Source organism: Sarcophilus harrisii, chromosome 2, assembly GCF_902635505.1.
Source record: "Sarcophilus harrisii chromosome 2, mSarHar1.11, whole genome shotgun sequence".
NCBI classification, from domain to species: Eukaryota; Metazoa; Chordata; class Mammalia; order Dasyuromorphia; family Dasyuridae; genus Sarcophilus; species Sarcophilus harrisii.
Window position 1 is genome coordinate 244,374,973 of NC_045427.1, and position 20,934 is coordinate 244,395,906.

Genomic DNA, 20,934 nt, shown 5'->3' on the forward strand with positions numbered 1-20,934 from the left:
TTATCACCTGAGACTGGGTGGTTCACAGTGCAGATTGGAACTACCAAACCTGGGAGTGAGGAAATGCTATACCAGAAAGCATTGAGGGGTGATAAATTAGTTGTATAAAGAAAGAGACAATTTCTGGGCATACATGATTAGCAAAAGCAGAAGGTAGCATTTGGATAAGAAGAAAGGGTCAGATCCAGGATCAAATATTCAGATCCAGGAAAAGAACATACATTATCTGGAGGTCAAGCTGAAGGGAAGAATACCAAAATAATAAGAAAGTCTGAGTTTTGCACAGAATTTATAAAATTTTCAGCACGTAGTTTTCTGTATTCATGTGTATGTTGTTATGTTTGACTGCATGAGGTCAGTCTGCCTTTCAATCTGTCTTCAATTGGCTACTGCTGGACAGTTCTCACTGCCTCCAACAGCATCACTTTCTAAGAAAACAACAGTCACTGATTAGTGGCAGGCATCTTCTGCACAAAAGAGATATCCTCCTTTTTTTATATAGTAAATGACTGAATTACCATTTGTAATGACTTGGAGCTGTAGTGGAAAGTGTGCTAGACTTGGAGTTAGGAGAGTCTTAGTTTCAAATACTACTACCAGCATTTATGGTGTCCATTTCTTGTGACCATGAGCAAATTGTCTCACCTCTGAGTCTCATTTTCTTTATATGTTAAAATTTGTATTTATAGGTAAAAAACTATCTCAAAGTTTTGTTTTGAGAAGCGTCCGGCATTATTTTTATCTGTAAAGGTGAAAAAGATGGGTGAAAATCAACCAGACAGTTGAGAATGATGGCACATGTGTGGAGTCTCTTCTGCTGAGCATTAGTAGGCTAATACTGATTAAGTATCCTTAATATATCTAGCAACAACAACATAATGAGTCTTTGGGACTAGGGGGCTATAAGGCTGTTTAAGGTAATATGAAATACCCCAGGTTGCAAAACAGCAGGTTAATGTTTCCAGAGTTAGCAAAATGGACAGAGAACTAGACCTGGAGTCAGGAAGACTCCTCTTCCTGGCTTCAAATATGACTTCAGACATATATGAGTTGTATTACCCCGGATATGTCACCTCACTGTGTTTGTCTCAATTTCCTCATTGTAAAATGAACTGGAAAGGGAAATAGCAAATCACTGCAGTATTTTTGCCAAAAAAAAAAACCAAATGGGGTCATGAAGAGTCAGACATAATTGAAAACGACTCAATAATAACAACAAAATCTCCATGAACATCAATGGTTATGGCATAGAGAAAATTCTTATACTGTTTGAAAGGAAATACATACAAGACAACCTTCTACTTCTCAGATTCTTTAGCCAGACATTTCAATTGAATCTAAATGGTAACTGTTTGAATGTTGCTTATAGAATCATACTCTGCCCTAGGTTTCAGATTCATCTTAGCTATTTTCTGTCCTTTATACTTCAATCAGTTACCAATTTTTTCTATTTCTGTTATCTCTCATAGCTAGCCAATTCTCTGCACTGCAGAGAACCCATTGCAATTATCTTGGGTTCTAGTTCAGACATTCATCTCTTCTTACCAAACCTCATCTAATAAACTAACAGATCTCCAAGCCTCTTACCACTCCTTTTTTTCACTTTAACCTCAATATGGCTGCTAAAATAATCTTCCAAATGAACTCTTGGGATCATATAATTCCACTACTCATTTCCTTGGCTTACCGAATAAACTTTTAAACTAGCATCCAAGTCCTTCCATAGTCTAGCTCCAACCTGTCTGTTTGCCCAACTATACCTTATCTTACTTCCCTTCACCTGTTCTATATTATGACCAAAATGGACTAGTCTTTTTTTCTCCATTTATATTTTATGTTTCCATGCTTTATTCCATCTCCCTATGGCTGGAATAGAAAACCAACACCTTTCCTCATTTCCATATGTTTCATTCCTTCCCAGTCTTTCAGGTCCAATTCCGTTGCCCTTCCTCTATGGCTTTTTTTTTTTTTTTTGATGCCCCAGTTGAAAGTGATCTCTCCCTCTTTGTGGCACTTTACCTTTATTCCTTTCTCATTCTATCAGCCTTGTATACATGTCTGTATTATCCTAAATCCCTCAAGGGCAGATACTTGGAATTTCCCCCCTCATTTTTGTGTTCCTAGGACTCAGCTCAGAGCTTTGCACATAGTTGGTACTTCATAAATGTATTGAATCCAAAAGTCAAGAGTCAAGAAAGATGGGGATAATCTGATCTTATTCTATCTAATCACTGTTCCTACTAGTACCTAACATATATCTTCCACTCTGGTTAAACCAGGCTCACTGCTGTCCTCCAAACTTATGAGTCCCTAAGCCCTTATTTATGATTTTGTCCCAGGCCGGAATGTCTTTTCTTTCCCCTACTTTCCTTTCACCCCTCGAGGAAACTGAGAATGAAGACAATGACCTAACTGGAACAAGGAATAAATAGGGGAAATCACAGAAGTTAAAGTCAAATTGTGGATAGTCTTGAATATCAGATGGCCCTTGATTTGAACCTCATGAGTATCCTCATTGAAAGTTTGGGACCAGGGACACGATATAGCAAAAAGTGGCAAATTAGAATTGTAGTGGGCAGGACGAATTGGAGAGGAAGAGACAGGAAGCGGGGAAGTTATATAGGTGGATTGTTGCCAGCCAGGAAAAGGGATGGATGTGAGAGACATTTCAAAGAAAAACTGATAAAACTTGGTGACTGTGATAAACATTATACCATTAATTTAAGAGATGCACCAGCTGGTGGGGAAAAGCTGAAGAATCTTTTTTTTAATGTGTGGTTTGAATGACTGATCTTAATAAAATAAAATAAAAGTCACTGCTGTGCATCTATGACTATCCCTTCTGGAAGCTCAGCTTTTGGAGATCATCTAATTATTTAGATAACCTTTGTGAACAAGGCTCTGGAGTAAGCCTTTTTGTTCTATATGTAAAATCTCCTGTTTGCTTCCTGGCAGATGTGCTGCTCTTTATGCAGTTATGACAAGAAACCTTCACAGATACTCATGTATTTAATGATCAATGGAAATGCTGATGGCTGATGACCAAGGAAGGTAGTACTGATTAGGAGCATTTTTCACACTGTTCAGGCAGTTGGAGAGAAAGGCATTTGAAAAGTTCTGGAAATCTGCATCAGAGATCCCATTAAAGAGCCTATTATAGTCTCATTGGTTTGAACCTTGGTTAAGCAGTGAATCACCCAAATCTTTCTGGCTTTCAGTTTTACTTAAATAAGAAGACAGCTGTAGCCTAGTGGATTAGGAGTCAGGACATCTGGATTCTAGTCTTATCTCGACCATAGTTTTAATATGTGACGTTGGGTAAATACCATCGCTTTTCTGAGCCTTAATATCCCCATCTATAAAAAAGAACTTGATTGCTAAAAATCAGCTTAGGGAACTCCAGGTGAGGTATTTTCTCAGTTACCTTTATGGAAGTCGGCACTTTTCTGCAACTTTCATTGTTAGATATGTAAAGAACCTGTCCCCCACAAGAGCATGGGATACCATTACATGACTCAAAAGGAGGCAGAATAGACAGATATCTCTAGGCTTTTCTTTCTCTCTCTCACTCTTCAAGGAACACTTTGATTCCTGACATGGGGGAAAGTAAGGAGGTGGGGCCAGAAGCTTAGCCACCTGCTCTTAGATGAGGCAGTAAAATTATATTTGTTCCTTTAAATATTGTTAGTCTATGAGATATAATTTTGGGTTCATGTTAAATATTTAATTATTATTCATTATTGAAGAGAAGCAGGACCCCAAGCTTCCTGTCCAAGACTTGACTCTCTTCCTACAAAATACCAGTTCTACAATGAACAAATATAGGTATCAAAGGAAGTCATTTACACAAGTTGAGTATAAACAGAAATCAGAAAAGTGTGCATAAAAGAATATATGCCATATAGTTTCTTAATTATGGGTGGGGATAAGGGAGAGAACCTAGAACTCAAATTTTTTTTTAAAAAATGTAAAAAAAATTGTTTTAAGTGTAACTGGGGGAAATACTAAATAAATAAATAAATCAAAAGGAACAATACATGCTATATAATATGCTAGATAAAGAATATAAGCTAAGTAGCTCTCCCATTGAGAATTAGGCAACTCAGCTCAACAAAGATAAAGAATTCTAGATCTTACACAAAGGAGAGTTCCCTTAAATAACTTTACTCTAAGCTTTAAAACTCCTAAGCACAAAGAGAGCAAACCTCTCCTCTTGCCCATTCTTAACAACTTGCATTACTCCTCACACAGACTCAGGGCATTGATTTCCACCAATGAAGAGAGAGGCCCATCCCAATGGGTTTTGGGACTCAAGTTACAGACAGCTGCCTGATGCCACCAAGAGAGCAATGATTTAAGGTATATATCCAGTGCATATGAGGAGTGGGAACGTGTACCTTTGTCTTTCTTACTTCAAAGCCAGCTCTTTTTCCATGACTTCAACATACCTTACATTTTAGCTTTACAATTTTATCCATCTTTAATGTTCCATGAATTTCAATGAATAGCATATTAAAATTGATATAAGATTATATACCTGTTACTATATGAAGGGGACAGTAGAAGGCATTACTTACAAATGTTTACATGCAGATTGCTTCACACCTAAAGAACTAAGTGATCTAAAATCTCTAAACTGAATGAGGATCACCAAATAGTAGGGTTATGAATAACTTCCCAGGGATCTAAAACAACACAAAACCAAGAAGAACCCTTACTCTAGCATACATAAGTGTTCACCCAACTTCTGCTTGAAGATTTCCTATGAGGAAAATTATTAGCAAATCTATTAATTCAGTCCATATCCCTCCTACAATTATATAGTGCTTTGAGCTGATGTTTCCTCTACTTTTTAGTTAATTATAGTCTTCAGTACCTGTTAGGAACAGTTGAAGTATGTGAATCTCATTAGATATCCTTGTGAATTCATCAGTCTTCCACTAAGGTAAAAGAATAACAGATTTACAAACTAAAGGAGCCTTACAGATCTTCAATCCAGCTTCCTAGCAAGGACGCAGACTCAGTCAATATTTGGAAAATTGGAATATTTTTTAATGATATATAATTTTAGATAATGATATAATCAAAATATAAGGTCTTACTTGATCTTAAAGATGTATTTCTCGCCCCCTTCATTTGAATATCATTTAAAATGGATTCTATACTATAGAGGAGGTCAACACTGAGCAATTTAAAGAGGTTGAAGGATAAATCTTTTGTTTAGAACTTCTAGGTCTTTTCTTCACCTTATAGCTTTGCTCTCCCAAACTGCTTAAACTTTGCCCACAAGTGGAGGAGTGCCTGGGCTGGTGACCAGAATGCACCTAGAAGGAAAAGTTGCTTGTCCCTATTCCATTTTCTTCTAAATTATTTATTCTGAGTTGTGATACCAGGGACCAAAGCCACAGAAAGGTCTGTGCCTCAGAACCTTTTGTCAACACGCTACAAAGAAGGTTAAATTTTTACAACCTTGCTGAAAACACAAGACTTATACTCAAGAAAATTGGATGTTTGTTCTAACCCTGACGCTAACTTTTGGCCCGTATATGTTTCTTTGTAAAGTGTCAGGGTTTGACAAGGTTGTCTTAAAGGTCCCCACCAACTCCAATCCAGGTCCAGCCGGAATCTATCGCACGACATGGAAGGTGTTGGCAAAACAACAGAGCATGAATCTATTAAACTGGAATTAGGGTATACCTGACACCACCTTAGCTTGTGTTAAATTCAGTCAGAGGAAAGAACTTTCTGTGACATTGAGATATCTTCCCTCTCTGTAATCTCAGTTTTCTCCTTTATAAAATCAAGAAAGATCTCTAGACTTTCTTCAAGTTCTCCCATGATACTTTTGTGAATTTGACTAGGTTACTTTAAATCTTTTGTCAACCCCTTTCCAAAATGAATCTATCTATTCACTGTAACTTCTTCCCTCTAGACTCTCCTCACCCCTTTGTCTTGCCCCCCAACATATTATCAGTTATCAAGTTTTGGATACTAAATGTAAAGTAACAGCTGCTTTATCTCTAAACTATAAATAGAGTGGGGGTAGGGTACAGAGTCTGAGATCTCATCTTCATAGGTAACTCCTAGTGTGGAGGTGATGTTACTATGGTCACATAGCTGGTATGTATTGGAAGAAGAATTAAGACCCAAATCTTCCTATTTGTGATTTACCGCCTCTTAAGAATAATTATTTTAAATAGGAAGTTACCAAATGGCCTGATACCTGTGAGGTAGATGGTAATCTTCTCATTGGTACTTTCATGGTATCATGATAGTAAATACTGAGATAGGGAAAAAAAATTCTTAGTGAGATTTGCACTAGGCATGGTTAACAAGATGAACTCAACGTCACAGAAGAATCTTTCCTCTGATTGAATTTAAGAATGAGCCAAAGTGGTGTCAGATTTAACCCAATTGCAAACATTCCTAGTGATACTTCTGAATAATACTACCCTACCTTCTGGAACCCTAAAATATAGTTTTTATATGCACGTGCCAGGATTGTTCAACCCTAGCACTATACAATTCTGTTAAGTCCCTGCCCCCCAATAACTCCAACCCATATTGATATTTTTCTTCTTGGAACTCTTACTTAATGTCCAAGCTCATAACACTCTGAGGCACTTGCCATCCACCCTGCCTCTGTCTCCCTCCTCACCATCCTCAATGTCAAACCCCCAGATATCATGCTGGACTCCATGATTCCCGAGACAGTTAAAACAAAAATAACCTAGAACTGGAAGGGGCCATCTGTCTAGTCCAATAGCTTCATTTTATAGGTGAAGAAACTAAGAGCCAGAAATGATAAGCAGCTTTACGAAGCTCACCTGAATTCTGCCTCTGATAAATGACCATGAGAAGGTCACTAACCTCACATAGGAAGATGACATCACTTCTATACCTGGGAACCCAGGCCATTTTTCACAACTCATCTAGTCATCTACCTTACCATATGGCCTGTCACTACCCACATGCCACCACTGTAAGTGACATGCAACTCTTGCTCTGGGAATACTAATTAAATCAAAAGGAAAATAGCTTCTAGAAAAGATGTATCAATTGCCCTATGGCTCTATTCACCCTGTTTCTGATTCTCAAACCCCAAATTCTTTTCCTCTGTATGTGTGGTCCCACTAGAGAATATGAGCCCCTTAAAGACAAGGAAACCTTTTTTAAAAAATTTATCTCCATCACTTAGCATAATGCTCAGCTAAGAGTAAATACTTAAAATGCTTTTTCATTCATTCATTCAATGGACCTAAATAAGGAAGGGAAACAGCTAATATACTGACACCATAAAAGAATGATGTCTCCAAAGGGAATGAACTGTATTGCATTTATTCTTTGGGCAATTTCCTTAATATTGTGTTATCTAACAAACTGCTTGCTGTCACTTTGCCCTCATTCACTGACTCCCATATACAATCAGATTTTTTGCTTGTCTTGCACTTCAGACTTACTAGCATAAGTAAATTCCTTGGCTCCATTACTCAATCAACTTGAATTGCCCTCTTTTGTCCCAATTTAGTAATAAATGAGCTTAGGGGTGACCTGATATCATGAGTGTGCATAGAGGGTGATCTGAAGATTTATATCTGTTAGAAGCATTCTCAGAGCTGCCATGTGGAACAAGAACTGATTTTTTTTCTATTGGTCCCAGAAGGCGCAACAAGAAAGAGAATGTTGACTTCACATAAAGGAAAAAATTCCTAACAATTAATTCTCCAAAAAAGTAATGGGTTGTGACTCAAATATAAGTCCTATGGTAAGGTAGATGACTAGATGAGTTGTGAATAATAGGTTGACCCAAGTCCTCTCCGTGGAATTCTTCAGAGACTTATCAGGTTTATCAGGTAGGGATTCATTTCAAATATAGGTTATATTAGATGGTGACTGTAGTCTCTTCTAATTCAGGAGTTCTCTGAGTATAGAATGCTAAAACTAAAAAGGGAACTGAAAGATTATCTAAATCAACTTGTTCATCTTGTGGATGAGGAAACTAAAGTTCATATAACTGCCCCAAATTACACATCTGGTAAATGGAAAGGAAAGACTAGAACTCAGGTTTCCCAACCCAAAGCCTAGCATGCAACACAAAATTTTTGACCTGATTGCACTCTATTCTCTGATAGTTTCATGTCTTTTCCCTCTGACTAGACTGTGAGATCTTTAAGATCTTTCATTTATTCTTCATCTTGCCTTGCATAGTGGTTCTCGGTAAGTATGCTGATAGGCTATTTGGAGCATGTTTCTAAATGTAAGCAAGAGGAAGAGTTTTAGCTCATACTCTTTCTTATGAAACTTACCCTTTGTGGAATTACCAGCCCCACTTTTATAGCCACTCCCCCTTTGTCAATCCAATCATCCAGCATGTGAATAGTGTTGGCCAAGTGGAAATGAGGAATAAAATTAGGCATCAGGAGAAAGTGGTTTGTCCTCTGGTCTGTGTTGAATAAGACCCAAAGGTCCTTCTTGGAAGCTTTAAATAATACAAGGAATACTATGAATAAATCATGGCATAAAAGCAAAATGGTGTTCCAGTCTCTTTCAATTGCCCTTGGTGGGTGGTGAGAGAGGTCAGGAATGGGGATGAGGGTAAGAACAAAGAGAGCTACAGGAAAGCTGGAGACTCTACTTTCCCTCCCGAGAGCCATAGTCCCCAGCACATAGCAACTTTGAAGGAAAATGATTAATTTCCATTTCAGCTTCACCTTGCTTTAAGCCAACCTCCCTCTTCATATGAAAATTCAGATTTATAAACAAGATAAGGGAGAGTGTGAAATTTTCCCTTACACAAAAAGGATTGCTTAACAAAAGGATTCTTTTCATTGGTAAGTTCCCATGCACTTTAAACATGAAGCAATTTACAAAAATTGAATATACATATAATAAAAGAAAATGTAGTCACTGATGGAGTCAATTCTCTGTTTTCAGGTACTAACTATGCTTTTGGGAGATTATTCAAGTTGTTTGTTCTTTTCTTCATGCTTATTGGACCTTCTCTGTGTAAGTTCATACTTTACTAGACACTAGAAGACAAAAATAAGGGAGGAAATATGAAAAATAAGATAAAAGAATGCACATCCCCTATGGCACTTATTACAGGCTTACTAAATGCAGGTTGTCCAGATTGTGGATGCCTAGTGGTACCAACTGTTATAATTAAGACAGGCTATACTAGACTCATTCTAATAGCCTAGCCTTACCCTAGCCTGTTCCTCATACTTCTATGCATAGTTAGGGAGAGAAGGAGCAGTCAGCACACTACAGCAACTTGAGACATGATCCAGATTGATGCTAGAACCCATGAATATCCCCATGCATGCCAACAGTGATAACACAAGGAAAGATAGACATCCATTTCACAGCTGTATCTCTTCCACACTACTTCTCCTAACCATCTCAGAAAGCACATAACCTAACCTTTATTCAACCAAGCTATACTTCAATGGGCTACATTTTCTATATTAGAACACAACGAAATGTCTATTGAAACAAAGATATGAAGGAGGATTTAGTAGTAAATTAAGAATAGAGAGCTTAATGATTCTCTTCATCCAACACCAACTGATCTACTGACTTCATTTCTTACCCTATAGACCCCTAAAGATACTCCTACAGAAATATCTGTCCAGCCAATTGCTCTTGTACCCACCAAAGCTGTGGAAGGAATTTTCCCCTATGAGAAGGCATTGATTTTTCCCACCTTCAGACCATGCACTAGATACTAATACTAGAAGAGCACAGATTTTATTAGTTCCTTAAAGCAAGTAGGCATAGGGCTAATAGATGATTATCTTTTGAATTAAATTGAAATGGTATAGCTGAATCCATTGGTGTTGAGGTCCCCCTAGGGATGAGGAATGATCCAAGAGGGATAAAACTATCCAAAAACCTTTCTCAGAAAGGAAAATTTGGGGGTTTTTAGGATGAGCTAGCTACAGATGGGCAGAAAAGTTAGCAAGGTGTATTTTAACTGGAAAATGTACTATGCAAAAGACAGGAATTTCCTCAAGTCTTGTGATAGAGTAGGCATCAAGTTAGTCTCCTCCTTTCAACCTCTCTAGAATTAGCAAAATACAAGCTAGATCAGAAAAATAAATCCAAGGCTGATCTAAGGCAGGCTGAGATGATTTTCTTTGCTTCCATTTCCCATTCTAAGTCCCTTAATCCTAAAGATATAGCATAGTTAGAACCTGGCTCCCCGAGACTCAATGTTCCCTACTCTCCTAAGTAATTTGTATTTTGATTCATTAAAATTTCAAATAACCAATGATGATGAGTGTTACACAGCTCTTGACAGAGAGGTAATGAACTTAATATGCCAAATAAAACACATCTTTTTCATGTGGCCAATGTGGGGAATTTGTTTTGAATGTATGCGCACGTGCGCGCGCACACACACGCAGAGGTTTTCTTTTTTTCTTTTTTTCTTTTTATAGGGAGAAGGAAGAAGTGAGAGGGAAAGAAAATAAATGCTTGTTCATTGAAAAATTAATTTCCAATACACTCCACCGACCACTCAGTGCAGATTGAGCTTGAGGGTTTATTATGGGTGGGAGTCAAGAGAGTGGGACAGGAGGACCAGCTTATGAATCCCCATTCCATCAATGTGAGCTTGAGCAAATCACAAACTCTTTCATCTTCAGCCGTAAAAGGAAGCGGTTTGGAATATTAACCTCAAAGTTCCCTTCTAGCTTGAAATCACTGAGGGAGCCTAGAGAGGAATGCTCTAGCTACAGACTCAAAACCCCTTCCCCAGGCGGGAGCAGAAGCACCTTGTGGCTGGTTTTGGCAGCACATGGTTAGTCTCTCCTGGGGTACCACTACCATCTAGTGGAACATAGGAAACTAACAGGAGCCCTGGGCAGCTCACAAAGTATATCTAGTAGGAGATGTACAGGATTTTTAGCTAGAAGGAAATTCAGAGATAATCCAATCCAACACGGTCATTTAACATGTTAAGACTAAGAAACAAGATATTATTGTAGTCAGTTCTTCTACTGACTCATACTGCCATACTGTACTGATGCTTAATTGTATCCTGGAGGTGACCTGAGGTTCTTTATAATTATGTTTAGAAACACAGACTCTGTCTTTAGGCACAGACTTTAAAACAGACTGAGTCTCCTCTCTGAAAATCTGCCTTCTTAAAGGCTCAGCACCAGGAGGCTAGACACCAGAATGGCCACAATAACTTATGACCCAGGACACCTCCAGAATTAGGGGGGGTTGAGATATTCCAGTAAGGAAAAGGCTTTTTGCTATTAGTTTCTCCACCTGCTCTGCTCCCGGACCAAAGGCACCACACCTTGAGGGATTACTGCCTACTTCCTGCCTCAAGACCATCTCCACCACTGAGTTTCCTTATGGGAATAAGACCCCTTCCATTTTCTGCCCCCTCCTCCCCAAATTCTCTAGGAAAATTAATATGAATTGATTCCTGAATGGGGTCCCATGTCATTGACTGCTCCTAGATATTGTGAAATAGGAATCCCCAGGATCCCATAGAACACAATATCTCCATCCTGAGACTGAACCCCAAGGGAGAACCTGATACAATTTAATTTTATGCCTCCCTCAATGAATTTCTCTCTCACCACTGATACTAATAATGAACCTATGTATATATACATACATGTATACATATATGAATATTCATTATGTATATGTATCTATACATACATGCATGTATATGTGTATATATATATATATATATATATATATATACATATGGATGTGTGGGGGTATCTATAGTCCCTTTTCTGTGATTCTAAATCCTCCCCAGTTGCTAATATACAAAGTCAATTCCCCCTCCTCAACTATTTGCTTCCTCACTCTCTCCTTCTCTCCCTCAATGCCCCATTCCACTTCTAATGATCCCTTCCATTGTTCCTTCTGGGATGCCCATTCCATACTTTTTTCACATTTGCCATCTTCTGGACCTCTCTAAGACATGCTTCCCTTCTAATGACATCACTTCCCTTGATTCCCTTTCCAGTATTGGCTATTCCCCTATCTTCCCCCACACACTCAATGGTTAAAATGGGGGAGGTAAAAGACTCTGTGACACTTCCAGGTGGCCTCAATTACCTTCACCAAGCAACCTCTTGTCCTTAGAGTTTAATGCTATTTTGTGAGGTTTATGCTCATTTATTACCTAGTCTAGTTACTGGTCATTGTTATCTATTGACCTCCAGAAATTTTTTTTTCCTTCCGCAAGGAATTCAGTGCCTGACTCTCTCCATTCCAATACTTGCTCCCATACTAGTAGACTTGACCATGCATAGTGATACTCCCTTGAATATCCTACCTTCAGAGTTTCTCACACTCTATTCTTTTCCTATCTTATCATCCTATTAAATCAGTTCAATGCTACACTATCTATGCTCAATTCCTGTGCCAAATAGTCATTGATCACATCTTACTAAATGCAGTTCTGGTTGATTCCCATCATCTATCTCCTTTGCTCCTGTTCATATGCTGTTGAACAGAGTTAAAGGAAATCAAGAAGCTAGGTTCGACACAAATTTGTATTATCTCATCTTAACTATACCCTTATTGGAGCAACGTACATATTTTATTAATTCCTTATAGATTCTTTTCCCCACTGTCCACAACAGCTATTCCAAGACAATTTATCTCTGCTCAAGCCTCCCACAGTACTTCCTCTCCATTTTCTCTGTACTGAGACTCTCTCTTTAGACCTCATTGAAAAAACTAAATTCATCCATTAAGATCTCTATATCTTCTACTTCTCTCCACAATTTACATCATTCATTCACTTCCCTCATTATCTCCTACTTCAGTTTCAGATGACATCAACCCCTCTACATTCACCTTTGTTCCTTCTCCAAATTTCTCAAAGAAATTTCATCCATTTTTTTGCCTTTAATCTCTCTATGCCTACTGTATCTTTTCCATCTGCCTACAAACATGTGCATGTCTCTTCCATCCTTAAAAAAATTCTCCTTTTTATCCTAGCACTTCCACTATTTCTGTCCTTCTTTTCCTGGAAAACATCCTAAGAAAGAAGTCTACATTCAATGCCTTTCATTTTCTTCTAAACTCTATAAAATCTGTATTCTCACCTCATCATTCAACTAAAACTGTTCTCTCTAAAGCTAATAATTATTTCTTAATTAATAAATTCATTGGTCTTTTCTCAATATAGTCAATATAGACCTTGGAAGTCTTAAACTTGACATCCCCTATGCTTCTCAAACTCAACCTATCTAAATCAGAATTTATATGTCTATCCTCAAATCCTCCATTTCTAAACTTCCTATTGCTATCAAGGATACCACCAACCTTCTAGTCACCCAGACTTGCAGCCATGGTATCATTATCCTTTATTTCTCACTCATACTCACCTTATGTATCTGTATCACTTCCAAATCATGTCATTTCTATCTTCACAAAATCTCTTGTATAAGTCCTTTTCTCTCCCCTTATGTAACCACAACCTTAGATTAGTCCCTTCTCACCTCTTTCCTGGATTACTGCACTGCAGTGTTTATTAACTGTTCTCCTTGTTTCAATTCTCATCTCACTCCAAACCATGCTGCACTCAGCTGACAAGGTGATGTTTCTAAAGAGCATGGGGAAGGGTCCAGGCCAGTCATTCTTTACTTTCCTGCCTCTTTATACTTCTGACCATGCCCCAGATACTTTTACACCCTGGAACTTTCCTTAGCATCTGGAATATTTCTCCATTCTTGCAACTCCTTTCTCCAATTGGTGAGGTCTTCCTGGGGCCTCTATTTTAGGGAAGGGTCTCTACTGGATCTACTTGATTCTACCATTTTACCACATTATCCTCAAACTTCTCCCTCCTCCCATCACTTTTCAGCTCTTTCTTATGTATTGTTTCCCCCAATAAAGTCAGGAACTGGTTTTTTGATAAAGTTTGTGTTCCCAGAGCTTAATGAATACATGTTGACTAATTGACCATATCAACATCTTGCTCAATGACCTCCAGTCTTCGAAGATTAATTATAAAGTCTTCTGTTTGGCATTTAAAGGTCTTCATAATGTGGCGCTTTCCTATCTTTCCATTCTTCTCATATCTTTGTCCCTTCTACGTACTTTCTGATTCAGCTACTGATGCCTAATTGCTGTTCCTCTAACACCACCCTCCATCTGTCATCTGCATCCTATGCATTGACTTTCTTCCATGCCTGGGATGCTCTGCTTGCCCCACTCCAACTCAATACTCAAATTTGAAGAAGCCTTTCCCAATTTTCCAAATTGGTAATATCATATCCTTTCAGATTACCTTCCATCTACATGATATCTTATATGTGCCTAATTATTTCCATGTTGTATCCTTCATTAGAATAGGAGCACCAAAGATAGGACCTGTTTTTTTAAATTTCCTATTCTTAACATTTAACTCAATGTCCAATAAATAAAAAACTCGGTGCTTAATAAATGCTTATTAATTTTTCAACTCTATCAGTGATAATAAATTTAAATGCTAAATACTAATACTAAATACTAAACTATAAATAAGGATCCATGTGGATCATATGTTTACTTAGTTTTAAAATGCAATATTACCTATGTTTTATTATGTTTTTATTTATTTTGTTAGCTATTTCCCAATTAAATTTTAATCTAGTTGTGGAGCACTTGGGAATGTAGTGGCCTTCATGGGGCCCACAGGATATATATTTGGCACTCTGAACTAAATATACTTCTAACACCACATTTAGATCATAAATCTTAAAATTTTAGAATTGGAAGGGATATTGTAGGTCATTCATTGTGTTTGCTTTTTCCAATCTCTCTCATCTTCATTTTACAGAAGAATAAACTGATATCCAGGGAATGAAGCAATCTTCTCAAAGTGACATAGAAAGAAATTAATAAATACTTGAATAACTCACTTGAATCTTTTCCTTAAAGTCCCACAGCATTTATGGAAAACCCAGTATCCCTGCTTTCTAAAATCCTCCTATCTGCATCCCTTCTGTTAATAGGATTGCTCCTGAAACTCTCACTTCCTCCAGAAATCTTGGATTGATCTAGTGAAAGTCAATACCCTCTCAGGGACCACTCTGCAAATCAAAGCTCCTTTGGTTGTTCCCTACCTCAGCATTCTGCTGTAATCAGCCAATTCCAAGGATGTTCAGCCTAATACAGATCAGATAGCAGCTCTTTGCTGACTAGTTATTCCCAAGCAGCTCTAGATTGAGAATCACCTTGGATCTGAATCCTAGCTCTGCCATTTTTATCTATGGGACCTTCACCAATATGTGCTTCAGTCTGCATATCTATACAACAAGGGCACTGGAATCAATGATTTCTAAGGTCCCTTCTAGTTCTAATTCCCTTGACCTCTTGTTATTGGTTCAGATGCCTGTCCTTCACATTACTACGACCCAGATGGCTCTGGAGGGAAAGTGAGGCAGTTAATCTTGACAGCCTTTCCTCACTTGCATGCCATAGCGTTACCTCCCTAATGTCGGTCCTCCCAACAATGTAAGAATGGTAATAGATCCTTCCAACAGTGTAAGCATGGGGGCCATGTTGAAAGTTCTTCCTGGCCAGATATCTCTGGCAACTCGAGTCTATCTGATGAGAAGGAGGAAGAGGCAATTTTGTGCTATATTCACCCCTTCCTAGCACCCTATCCTCCTAAGAGATCCCCATAACTAGAGAATCATTTTCTATAGATAAATATCCCTACCCAAAACCTCAACCCTATGGAAGAAATCTGACATTGGCAGACAGGCATATGATTCGAACCTCTTTTCTGTCTCAAAAGACCATCTTTGGCTTATTTGTCTACTATACCCCCAATACAAGTACTCATACATATATGTATATATATATGTACACACACATACACACACATATATGCATGTGCACACACAGGATGTAAAATATGAGGTACATTTATATATGATCATAGGACTAGATGTCCAATAAAAAACAGTATTTCAGCATCCAAATGAGTATTATCTTTCTCAAAGTCATACCCATAGATGACTTGATACATATTCCAATAAGGTTATTGTCAACCAGAACAAATTTGGATTATTATTTAAGTATATATATTTTCCTCAATGGAAGAGGAAAAAGGCTAAAAAAGAGAAGAGAAAGCAAATAGAAAGGAGTAGAAATGGCATGCTGTGGGTGCTAAAGCCTGCTGAAATTTAGAGGATGCTAAAATCTTTTGTCCTCCTCTGCCAACATCGCATAGTGAGATCTGATCTAAGACTAAAAGGTTCCATTATTCCTGCTGATCCCTGAATCAGAAATCCAGAGTAGTTTGTGCTCTTCCAGATTCTCATCACCTACTTGGAAGGAACAATTAGATAAGGGAATAGGTAAATGAATGAGTGTAAACATACATTGAGTACTTATTTACTACATGCCAAATACTGTGCTAAGTACATATAGAAAAGTGATACAGCCACAATGCTCAAGGAGCTAACATTCTAATTGGTGGAGACAACATACATAGGAGAGTTCAGTTGCAGGTTCAAAGGCCAAGCCCAGGGGTCCTCAAAATGAACTGGCAGATCAGATGCCTAGGGTCTGAAGGATATAATGGCATATCACATAGTAAAGTTCACTGGTCCTCTGTATTACCAGATGGATTACGGATACTGATTGTATTCATCCAAGTCATATGAGTGGTCATATGTATTTATCAAGTGGAACAAAAACTTTGGATTCTCTACTATGGAGGCAGGATTATAGGGATTAGTGTCCGGTCCAGTGTCCCCCAGGTGGGAGGGGGAGAGGTTTTCCATAGTGCCTATTCCTCCTAGACCCTCCAACTGTGACCTAAATTGTCTAGGGGATCCATGAGGATGACTTCAAGGGAGATAACACTCATTTGGACACTGAAGTACTATATTTTGCTGGACATTGACCTATGGACATCCTATTACCATAATATATAAAATGCATTTCATATACATATATGCATGTATATATGGCAAGATTGGAAGAGGACATTTGAGGCATTTACTTATGCTAGACCTTCCAAGTGGGATCTGAGTCAGTGGGTGGGAGGGCAAAGATAATGCATAGGAAACACACCTGCAGTATCTGCTTTTGCTAGGCTGTAGGAAAGACATCTGGGCCAGCTCAGTGGAATCTATGTAACACAGAATTGGCTTCCAGGTCTTAAAGGCAATAGTGTTTTTTTTTTTTTTGTAATTAGCCAGGCCTATCTCTACCTAATATATTTCCTCCAGATTAAGTTGCTTTTGAGATAGAATTATAGATTCTTGTCCCTCCAATAATCTGAGTGTTAAAATGAGATTGGGGGAAAGCTTAGTAAAAAAAAAAAAATAACCTTGACCTTGATATATCACCAAGTAAACCCTAGATGGTGGAAACATAAGCCAAATGGAGAGTGATGTTTTGGGGTACTTCCAAGACTGAACCTGCTCCATGTAAGCGTAGAAATGGTATATAGGTTATATAAACTACCTATATCTGTTGTATTTTTTATATTACTGTTTTACTTTCTAATCTAAGGAATGTGTTTTCTTAATTATGATTGAGATATCAGTGAATGTTCATGGCTGGAACTAAATAAGAGTTTCCAGTGGGACTGGGACTAAACCAATGTAGATTATTCCCAAATTGTATCTCAGAAAATGACAATCTCAGAGAGATTGTCCATAAACCCTTCAAGATTCTATTTCACAAGTATACTTAGTGAGAGTAAAGCTTTGTCAAACAAGGATGTACTTAATTTTTTTCAATTGTCAAATACAATTAGGAATTAAGTCAAGAAAATAAGTAGAGAGGGGAACTATGGTAGAGAATCTCCATTTGAAATCCACCAAAAATAGCCCTTGAATCATGAGATTGATTTCCTTATGTGACTAATATAATGACTTTGAAGGCTATTCTCAGAAAGAAATCAAACATATTTCAAGCAAGGGCAGCCTCAATGAAATAAGTATACAAACTCCCCATAGACCACTTTGAAAGGAGCTAATTTATTTCAGAGTCTAAGTTTGTGGTGTTTAATGATGATAATAATTGCTGACGTTTACATAGTATTTTCAAATTTGTCAAGTAATTCTATATGCTTTCTTCTAAAAGCTACATCTATTACCATCCTCTTCTTATAGACCAGAGAACTGAGGTTGAGAGAATTGTTTGGATTTATTCATCTAAGAATCTGAGTCAGGATTAGAACCTCGCTCTAAATCCATCCCCCTATCCTCTCCTCTAGAGGTGACAAACACGTACAGTCCACAATGCTCTCAAGTATGGCCCAAAACAGATTAAAATGTAATTGGAAAATATTTAACAAAGTAAATAAAAATACTGTAAACTAAATCAATGTGTGTTCCACAGGGATCCTGATGGCTGGTTTAGTGGCTTCCATTTTTATTTGAGTTTGAGACCACAGCATTTCTCTATGGTAAACCATTTCCCACTAATCTAAACTATTCTTTTTCTAGTCTAGACTCCTCCAAAGCTTTCTCTGGTACTTGCATACAAACTCAATCAATAAATCCCAGTCAGGAAGACCTAAGCTAAAATCCTATTCCAGACAATATTACTGTTCTGTAAGAAATGACCAACAGGATAATTTCAGAAAGGCCTGGAGAGACTTACACGAACTGATGCTGAGTGAAATGAGCAGGACCAGGAGATCATTATATACTTCAACAACAATACTATATGATGACCAGTTCTGATGGATCAGGCCATCCTCAGCAACGAGATCAACCAAATCATTTCTAATGGAGCAGTAATGAACTGAACCAGCTATGCCCAGAAAAAGAACTCTGGGAGATGACTAAAAACCATTACATTGAATTCCCAATCCCTATATTTATGCACACCTGCATTTTTGATTTCCTTCACAAGCTAATTGTACAATATTTCAGAGTCTGATTCTTTTACGTTTTGGTCAGGTATACTTATTGTGTATCTAATTTATATTTTAATATATTTAACATCTACTGGTCATCCTGCCATCTAGGGGAGGGGGGGGGGGGGGGTAAGAGGTGAAAAATTGGAACAAGAGGTTTGGCAGTTGTCAATGCTGTAAAGTTACCCATGTATATATCCTGTAAATAAAAGGCTATTAAATAAAAAAAAAATCCTATTCCAGACACTTATAATTGTGAGACCATGAGTCTTACCTCAAGCCTCAGTTTCCTTATCCATAAAATAAATAGTAAAATTGGAGCAATGATAGTATCCATCTTAAGAGGTTATTGTGAGAATCACAAAAGCATTTTAAATATAGACTTTTTTTTCAAATCTTAAAGTGTTATAAAGCCAGGTATGGCAATTTTTGTAATCGCAGCTATCAGGGAGACTGAGGTTAGATAATCTCGTATACTCCAGAGTTTTATCATGTACCATGCAACTTTACTAAGTTCATTATTAATATGGTGAACCCCCGGAAGTAGACCACTAAGTTGTCTAAAGAATATCAAAAATAGAATTAGTCAAAGCTCCCATGCCCATTTGTAATGGGATTGGGTCTGTGAGTAGCTCCTGCACTTCCAGCCTGAGTGATATAATGAGAAATATTTTTAAAAGTGTTATATAAATGCTAATTATTGTTATTAACTCCCTACTATGTGCAGAACACTGACTTAGGCAGGCATTTGGAGAGATAACAATGTTAAGCTAAGATAGGTACCTTTCCTCATGAGGCTTAATAGGAGCATAAGGCACAGATATGAAAGTCAATATAAACTGAGGAAATTCGGAGGAATCTTCAGGGGGAAGATCAAAGAAGGCTTCCATAAGGGGAAACATTTGAGTGGGTATTGAAAGATGGGCAGCAACTCAACAAATACCAGGAGTAGGAGACAGAAAAAATATTCTTGCTCTAGGAAAATGAATAGCAAAGATGCCAGAGTAAAGGGAAATAGCAGAATGGAAGAGAGTAGTTCTATTTGGCTACAACATAGAGTTCAAAAAGGGAAGCAATATGAGACAAAGTTGGCAAAGTAGGACAGTACCAGACTCTTAAAAAAAACCTTAAGAGCTAGCTAAAGGGGTTTGAACTTGACTGTGGGCAATAGGCAACTTATACTAAACTGACTTTCTCCCATATTTGGCTTGAAGCAGAGGGACCCATTACTGTCAACAAAGCACTTGGAGAGAGGAGGCATCAAACTGCTGATTTTTACCCTGGTTTTAATTGTGTTAAGGATTTTATGGTACCACATACTGTATAATGCTGCATTCCTTAGAAAAATCAGCATAACCAGCTTTATGCAATGGAAGGGAGGGAGGGAGGGAGGAAAGGAAAGAGAGAGAGAGAGAAAGAGAGAGAGAGAGAGAGAGAGAGAGAGAGAGAGAGAGAGAGAGAGAGAGAGAAAAGGAGGGAGAAAGAGAGGGAAGAAGGGAGGAAAGAAGGAAGGGAGAGAGAAGGAAAGGAAGGAGGAGGGAAGGAAAAAAAGAAGGAAGGAAGAAAGGAAAGAGAAAGAAAGAAGGAAGGAAGGAAGGAAAGAAGGGACAGAGAAAGAGGGAGAGGGAGAGAGAAGATAATTGCTCTATTAAAGCTCCCTGCTTCTCTCCCATCCCCAAATCAAAACATTTATTTTTTGTATTGATAATACAGGGTAGGAGACAATTCAAATTTCTGTCTCTTCCCCTTATAAATGCCCTTGCTGTGGACTGCAAAGCCAGACTGAACAAATGGAAATTCTTCATTTTGGGAAGTCAGAAGAACTTTCCCAAACATGTATTTCTTTATTTTTCTCTGTTTTCTCATTGCCTCAGTCTTTCTTCAGAATTTTGTCCCTAGGCTTTTCACTATTTTGTCCTCATTCTTTCATCTGATTCTGTCTGTCACTATTTCTGGAATTTCTATGTTCCTTTTCAGTTAAGAATGTTTTATTTTGAGTTTTGTCTTTATATTCCCCAGCATTTAGAATACCACTTGGAACATAGGAGATATATATCTGTTTAACTGAATTGTTT